This window comes from Centruroides vittatus, unplaced genomic scaffold, assembly GCF_030686945.1.
Source record: "Centruroides vittatus isolate TY-2023 unplaced genomic scaffold, ASM3068694v2 contig_166, whole genome shotgun sequence".
Lineage (NCBI taxonomy): Eukaryota > Metazoa > Arthropoda > Arachnida > Scorpiones > Buthidae > Centruroides > Centruroides vittatus.
The window spans coordinates 1,881,023-1,890,085 of NW_027121006.1; the positions used below are offsets into that span (position 1 = coordinate 1,881,023).

Genomic DNA, 9,063 nt, shown 5'->3' on the forward strand with positions numbered 1-9,063 from the left:
GTATAATACTATGTTCACTGCAATCATACATATGTTTAAATTAATAACCTAAAACTTGTATTTTCAGTTAGACTCTTGTACAATAAAAAGGACTTGTGAGGATCATAGAATCCAAAATGCATAACCTTCATAACCAACAAAGCTTATATAATTTACCTTTGTAGTTTTCCTGTTTCATTAATTCAATTCAGCATGCTTTTGCATATTTCTGACAAAAAGTCAACCGCAGTTGTCGACAAATAAAACTGATTATTAAAGTAACTTTAAAAATTTCAACGGATAATGACAGAAATTCCTAACTCGTTTTATTCTAAATGAACCTTTAACGTTTAAAACAATTTATTATATATTGGAATTTCCAATAACAGACACTTTTAAACAACTTTTATGTTTTATGTGGTCATCATTTGCCATTGTCCAGACATGTCATTGTACTCAGTATATAAAATTATTTCTTAATTTTCTAAACTATACTTTAAACAGTTTTGAAAGTAGCTTTAGATTCAGAAGATATTTGATTAAAAAATTTAGCATTTGTAAATTGGCATAACAAAGAAAAATTTATTTGTGAATTTATTAGTATATTTTGTGATTTTCAGAATCAGACATTTATAATATAATACAATTCAGTTTCTGCATTATAATTTGTAAAATAAATAAAGGAGACGGATTCAATTTGCAAGAAATTACATTGTATTTAATTCACATCAAAAAAAGAAATCAGTTTATTTGAATTCAGATTTGACTTCGGTTTTCGGGAATCCTAAAATAAAGGAAAGTAAAAATGTTTGAATTATATAACTGTACAGAAATAAAATTTTTTTTAAATAAATTATGTAAATCTGTTTCAAGGTTAATGAAATACTGTACGAGTAATTCTACGTTATGGTAATTTAATATTTAGAATACGGTAAAAATTATCCAGTTAGGAATTTCATGAAACGATAAACACGATACGTTAAATTTAAGTTATTTTTTATGCAAACATTTTTTTTACCGTAGTATTATTTTCCATTTGAAGCAGGTTTTGTTCGCTGTAATATATAATTAATCGTAAGATAATTATACATATTTAATATTTTTTATTATTTTAGAAAAGTTTAATCAGAATAGTTCATAATTTGTTAATGTTAATAAAATAACAAAATATCTTAAAAGTGAGACCAAGGAAGATAAAAGCTATTTCGTGAAAAATTCAATCTTTATTTTTATTCAACGATTTCTAGACAGATATATCGCAAGCCAAATGCGTAATCCGATTACATTTCTTAACACGAGGATGACATTTCCTGAAAAACTTAGTACCCAAACTAACTACTATTGCATTTATGAGGCAGGAACTCTTATGATCTCAATTGTTTGCAATTTTCGGTTGTGATTATACATAAATTTGCCCGGAAATTTGTATCCAGAGCAAGTTGCAAATTTGAAGAAGTTGAAGGACTCGTCAATGATTGAATAAAGTCAGCAAAAGAAGTGTTCATCGAATTCTGCTATGCACCTACAGAATAGAATTATATAAAAGTAAATCTCTTTTTTTCATGTACTGATGAATAGTATGAGTGTTTTGCACATAAAATCCCTGATACTTGGAATGTCAAAATTGCAATAAATTCGAGTATGAATACTTTTTTTTGATTCACCTACACAAGGTGTGTTATCATTTTAACACTTGGCGGTAATTCATCTTTATTTAGTTGACTAAATAACTAAATAAAGATGAATTACCGTCATTCAACCAAATAAAGATAAATTACTGCCAAGTGTTGAAATGGTAACATACTTTGAGTTAGTAAATCAAAGAAATTAAGACAACACGGTTTCAGAAAATTAAATACTTCTGTTTTATCAAAATGTTTAACCCGTGTCTTCAAATATCACCATACCAAATTTCATTACATTGAGCTTCTATTTTTTACATAAAATTAATTAGAAAGTAATCTAGTAATTCCAACAAGATGTATATATTTACACTTATTCTAATTAATAATCTGTATGAAAAACAGGTACAACAATAACGACTTTAATACATCCAAGGTGTGATGAACATTATGAAGTAGAAAACTACTGTACATAGTTAAAATTCGATAACTATCCATGATTATTTTTAAAATTTGAGTAACTTAATACCTTTTGAATATTTTGTAATTATTTCTCTACACCTAAACTTTTTGTCTGTTTTTAAAAGTTTTTGAACTGTATTATACGCAATTAGACTTTAACTCAATAATTTGGATAATGATATTGATGGTTCGCTTGTGTCAACTCATAAATGTAAAAATATAAAACAGGTAGAGCGTCCTCTGGTGTTCTTTGCCACAATCAAGACGTATTTGTGAAAAAGTCGTATTTATATCATTATTAATAAAATGTAAATAACGCCGGCCATATTCTTTTTAATTTTTTTACTCAGAAATTATATTGTTATATACCACAAAAAATATTAATAATAAATAATTGATATACATCAACTTGAGCAATTTTCATATCTAGTTAAACCTATAATCCGAAATAGCCAGGAACTGAATATCTTTTATCAGTTTGGTAGGTTTGCATTTAGAACAGATTTTTTAAAGAAAAAATCGTTTTGTTCTGAAAAGTTCTGTTCAGGCAGCTTTCTATTTCATTCAGGTTCTGTTTTGACAGGTTTTACTCTATTAAATAAATATAAGCCTTTTTGTACGTACATAAAGTAATTCTTCATCGGTTTGTATTAATTCAATTTTTCATAGTTGAACATAAAATTTGATGCGACGTAATTTTCATAATCAGTTTTCAGTGAAATTGACTTCTTAAGAAATGTACGTAATTATTTCTAAACCTACACACTTCTTGCAATTTGAATAACAAGCATTGACTATTTTCGTATTATTTCTACTAATTTGCAAGTTTGGCAGTCGTACCCTTACTTTGTCTATACGATCACCCATTACAAGAGACTAGGCTTTTATCCTCTCGTTGCTCTAGGTCGTTTTTCTGCAATAAAAAACCGGATTACCGACATTTTATTGCATTATTGGGATAATCTGTAACGATGTGTTTATAAACACATCATTAGATATATATGCCATAAACCGAAATATATATGATATATATATAATTCTGTTTACAGCATTTGACGTCGCCTTTCGATCTACAGAAACCCTATCCATATCTCTCTATCCACACACCAATCCTCTTTAATTTCGTTTTCACTACATACTATCTTTACTCCGTCGTACCAGGTTTGACTGGGTCTTTTTCTCTTTTCCTTTTTTTGTAGAATGCATTCCATCGACATATTTGGGAGTTTCTCATCACTCATTCTTTTCACATGTCCAAACCAAATAACTTGTTTCCTTTTTATTTAATCTAAAATCTCATTAAGTCTTTGATTCTCTCATTAGTTATTTTTTCTCTTTTCGAGATTCTGCACGATCTTCTCGATGCATCCATTTTAACCGTTGTTACTTTTTTCTTTTCTTTCCCAGTCATTCTCCATGCCCTGCTCCATATAACAGAATTACATTACAGACAGTTGCATTATATATTCTTTTATTTCTTGATTTAGTTATTTTTTTCACTCTACTATATTCCATTTAATCTCTTTACTGCTCTCTTATTTTGTGTTAATTTTTAATGTATCTCTTTTATCTTGATAAATTTGTATTCCAACATAATTTTAATGCACACATTCCTTAATTTTTTTCCCTCCTGATGCAGCATCCTTGTCTTAATTCATTTGATACCGTAAATCCCGCAGATATCATTTTTTACAATATTTATTTTCGTTATAGATTCTCTACATAATTCTTTAACTGCTTTAATCAGTGTGTTATTAATATTTACCTCTTATAATGTCTTCATAATTTTGATGTTGGGACATTATCATATGCTTTCGTTCAGTTTATAAACAACAAATTAGTTTCCTGTCCTGTTGCTAATCTTTTTTTCATAATTCCTTTTATACAGAATATATTATCCATACGTGATCTTCCTGCTCTGAATTCACTCCGCTTTTCATTCTCTTTTGTTTGATATTCTTTTTCGATTAAATCTTATATTATTCGTCCATATAATCTATTAAATATCGCTATTATTGTAATTCCTCGATAGTTCTCACATTTTTGTTTGTCTGCTTTTTTTATACATAGATGTCGAGAAGCCAATTTTCAATTTTTCTAAGATAGCTTCTCCACTAAGACACCTTTCGAATAACGTTTTTGTTATTCTAAATAATTTTTCTGTTCCATTTTTTATCAGTTCTGTCGGTTTTCGTCCATTACCACTTGCTCTATTATTGTTCAGTTTCTTAAATGCTTGTTCAATCTGTTTTGTCTGTAAATGAATTGCTGTATCCGTTAATATGTTTGTATCTTCTGTTATAAATTCAGTTCTATCTTCTGTTATAAATTGAGTTTTATCTTCTGCTAATAAATTTTTATAATATTCTTCCCATTGTCAAACTGAAATAAACTGAAATCCTTTATTATTATTATTCTCATTTCTTACATTTTTTAGGAACTTCCATGCTTCGGTGCATCTTTTCCTCCTATATATGTTTTTATTTCTCTACAATTTTTATTCTAACCTAATCTTTTAGTTTTCTCAATTAAATTTTTTGCTCACTTTTTGTTCTTTATATCTTAGGCTATCTCTTTCTTTTTTAATGTTCATCCATCATAAGTAAGTTATTTTTCATCGTTATTTTATTTATTTATTTATTTATTTGTTATATCATGTTTTCTACCTATTTGTCTCATGAAAATTTTTTAAAAGTTTTTTCATGTTTTTTGATTTGCCCTAGAGCTTCATTTGCTGCTTCTTGAATTGCGGTTTTTATATTTTCGTTTAATTCTATAGTTTTATCATATTCTTTTTCTTCCAATTTTTGATCTAATCTTTTCTGAAACATTCTTCTCGTACTTTTCTTTGCTAAACATTCGAGATGAAATTTAGGATCTTTGATTACTTCGATTTCCGTTTTTTCTCTTCTGTAAAGAATAATGATTTTTGCACTTACGAAATAGTGGTCAGAGCTACAGGTAGCACCTCTCTGTGCTCTTACATCTGAAATTTTAATTTCCGTTCTTTGTTTCGTAATAACATAGTCAATGATTGATTTTCACTGTTTAGTATATTAAATCGAAGTATATTTATGGATATCTTTATGTTTAAAGAACCCATTATTTACTTTAAAGTGATTTGTATTACAGAATCCATTAGTCTTTTTCCATTCTTTTTCGTTAATTTTTCTCCGAATTTTTTAATAATTTTTTTATTTCTAGATGATCCTGTTCTTGCATTGAAATCCCTCAATAACATTATTTCTTTTGTCTCTCTAGTTCATTATAACTAAAGAATTGTGCATTAAAAATTTTTACGTAAAAATAACTGTTAAATACCTTTATTCAAATGATACATAAAATATAGCAATAATTCTTCAGAATACAGACATAATAAAATGAGTTGATAAGTAACAATTAACTTATATACTTAGAAATTTTTGACCCGATTAAATTTAATAAATTATAGTTTATTATTTTTTCAAAAACAATATAAAACTATTTCTATTATTAAATATTTAACTAAACTTGTTATCTAATTATATATAATATACAGGAGTAGGCAAGCAAGAGTTCAGTAAGAGCCAAAATGTAGGTTTTGCAAAATGCATGGAAGCCGCAGTTCTGTAATGTCGTGGCGGATAGTATGGTAAAGCTGGGATGGATAGCACTTTCAAAAAGAGCCGCATGTAACTCAAAAAGAGCCGCATGCAGCTATCTGAATCGCTTTTGCCCATGCCTGTTTTATTATATTTGTTAAATTTTTTGAAACTTCTGTTTTTTAATTTTGTTAATTATATTAAAATCTAATACGTATTTTGAGTAAATAAATGTTTAATTTTTTACAATGTATATAATTATTAAATGAACTAATAAACCCAACAAAATTTTTTTCGAAGTGAAGGGAGCAATACTACGTAATAGTTTTATTGGAGAAGGCGACGATTATAGGTTGAGAAACACTGGTCTAACTCATTCGAATTTTTAAATTCAAAATAACTTAGAGGAAATAATAACGTATAGCCGCTAATAATTACGAAAATAATTTAATCGTATAAATGTTTGAATTTTTGAGTTTTTATAAATCAATTCATACGTAGATGGTAGATTTTCGTTGTTTCCGCGAAAACGAGTAGCTGTGTGAATGCACTTATAGCAAACGTTTAAATATACGTTAAACTACATCCCTGACAAAATAAACTTCTGACAGAATGTCATTACAATAAATTTCTAGATGATTGAACAATCATACAAAAGATAAAAACATATTGTACATTTAATTTTTTTTTTTTTTTTTTTTGGTAAACTTCGATTATAACTGAAGAAACTTATATTAAAAATTTTAACGTAAAAGATTCCTTACAAAATTGTGAGAACTTGAAAAATAATGTGCGTAAAATCTCGGACAAAGGCATTTCTGACAAGAAATATTTCAAACAGTACATAACATAACCTGTTCCAAAATACATGATTGTGTCACTTCTAATATTCACATTTTTTTTCTACATTAATAGTATTGAAGTATATACATTTGATGAAAATGAGATCTGATATGGCAGTAAGTGTCGATATATGTGAATCACTTTTCACCTTCAATTGACAGGGTAAATAATTAATTCATTATCTCTCAATTTTTTTTTTTTTTTGGTGAGAGGAATTTTTTTTCCGTTGGAAAAGTTGCGCTATTTGATGTTTCCAGAACACAAAAAGACACATTAGACTGTGTGTGTGTTTTTGTAAATATGTAGATACAATCTGTTCTGTAAATAGATCGTCACTTCGAGTAAAGTATGTTTTTTTTTCAAGTACTAAAGTTTTCCAAATACAGTAAGAAGTCTTGGTACACACGTACGTTTTACATTTATATCTAAATATATAAAATTACATGTCCTAACTGACAGACTGACTGACTGTTTCATTTCACCCAGAGCTAGCCGATAAACCTAAAGAGGAGAAATTTAGTACACAGTTATAGTACTTCATAAGAGCGCAAACTAGGAATGTACTTTTCAAAATTTTTTCGCGGGAGGAGAGCATTAACCTGAAGAACGGCTTCTACTGTACTATTGTAGATGCGATTTTATGTTTTCAACTACATTTAGTCTTCATTGGGTACTTAGGGGTATTAAATTGATAACATTTCAGACGTTGTTATTAAAATTTTTATATATTTTGACTTTTAATCAAATGTTCAAACAGTTCTAAACTCGAATTTGTTATTGCATTTTGGTTCGATGATAGAACGATTGTAAACGTTCCAGAAAATTAATCAAATTGAAAACAGTTCGTTTGATTTTCAGCAATTATCATCATTCTCAGCAATATGTTTTAAATAACTATTACTATGGTTGATGAAATACTGAATATAAGTGGTGATTGCTTGCAAAATCCGCGCAGGGGAGATCGTGGAGAACAGCTAGTTTGCTTATATAATTTTTATTTTGAGGCAACTATGAATTGGTTTTCAGGACATTTTTCCATTTGTACGTAAAAATAAATTAGATAACTTATTTCGGCATTTACGTTCAAATTTTTTAATTTCACTACGATGTACTTTTACTAATATAATGTGCATTTGATTCTTTAATAAGTAATTTAATCTAAGTTTACTACTATGTTATCGCGCACGGCAAATGTGAATAATGAATCTATGAAGTTTTTTTTTTATTTAGAAATTCACAACAGAATAGCATTAAAAAATTTATGTTCGCAAGTCTCTCAAAAATTTCATGTATTTATGATTTTAACGATTTAAGAATTAAACATTTATAACGTGTTAATATAAATTATAAAAACATCATATGACTCATCTTATTTCCCATCAATTTTTCTTACTTTTATGTCAGACTACCGTTGTTATTATTAACCCACGATGAAATAAACAGCGCTTAAAAATTCAGTAAATATTGTCAGATATACAAACAAGTCAATTACAAGACAAATATAATTTTTCACAATGTTCTTAATCTGTTTGGATTTTTATCAAGTCGTCTACCAAGCATCTATTTCGTGATACACATGAATACTCGAAATTATCAGTTTTAAAGTGTTATTGGCATTAATTAATAATATAAGAGTATTTCATTATTATTGTAAAGAGAAACTTGTATAAATTCTTGCGAATTAAGTTTTAAATTTAATAGCTTAAATTTATTCACATTTCTGTACAATTTTCATAAATTCTTCTCATTCGTATTTTTTTTAAATACAGGTAAAAAAACAAATTATTATAGCGTGGTTTACATCGTACTGTCATGTTGAACTGAATTGATATTTCTAATAAATATGAATACGTTAAAAAAGAAATTCACGCGTTGTGATCTTTCCAGATGTCACACTAAATTATTTGATATCACTGCTCTGCTTAAATATGGTTTCACTTAATTTTATTGATTTGTTTATAATATTTTCTTGAATATGGTACTATTATACATATTGCATTAACATGTGTTTTTATTACTACAGCAAAAAATAATACATTGATAATAAATTTACGCTATTCACTCGTGTTTATAGGCTAAGTTAAGCAAAAAAGTAAGAAAGCAGATAAAATATATCTGAATATACATATTTCACATTAGTTCAGTTTTAGAGAGCTTCGAGTATGACAAAAGACAATACCACCGATATGTACAAAGAAAATGATCAGTAAATATTTGATAATTTAACATTTATCTAAACTTTTTTTAACAACAATAATATAAATGTAATATTTTTGTCTAATTTAGGAGGAATAATTAGGAGATATGAAGGAGGTAGAAATAGAACGCAAACTAATCGATTTAAAATCGCCAAGTTTACTTATAATTCAAACAGCAAAAAGTTCTAAAAAATTGGCAGAAAAAACACCTCCAAAATAGTTAACAAAACAGCTTCTAATTTATATTGTATTCTGCGAAATGATAAGGTCATGCTTTAAAAGAAAGAAGAGGGCATATATAAAATTCTGTTTGAAAATCAACTATTACACATTAAGAAAGACTTCATTGAAGTCAAAAGAAGAAAGTTGACTATTAGA

At 27.4% G+C, this 9,063-nt stretch overlaps 1 long non-coding RNA gene across 1 annotated transcript; it reads right to left on the reverse strand.

Moving 5' to 3' along the window:
- Window positions 1-670: 670 nt before the first annotated feature.
- LOC136968977 (uncharacterized) lies at window positions 671-1,073 on the reverse strand. The gene is made up of 2 exons (XR_010879737.1): window positions 998-1,073; window positions 671-763 (listed from the first exon to the last, which is right to left on the reverse strand). It is a non-coding gene; the product is annotated as an uncharacterized lncRNA (long non-coding RNA).
- Between the last annotated feature and the right edge of the window lie 7,990 nt (window positions 1,074-9,063).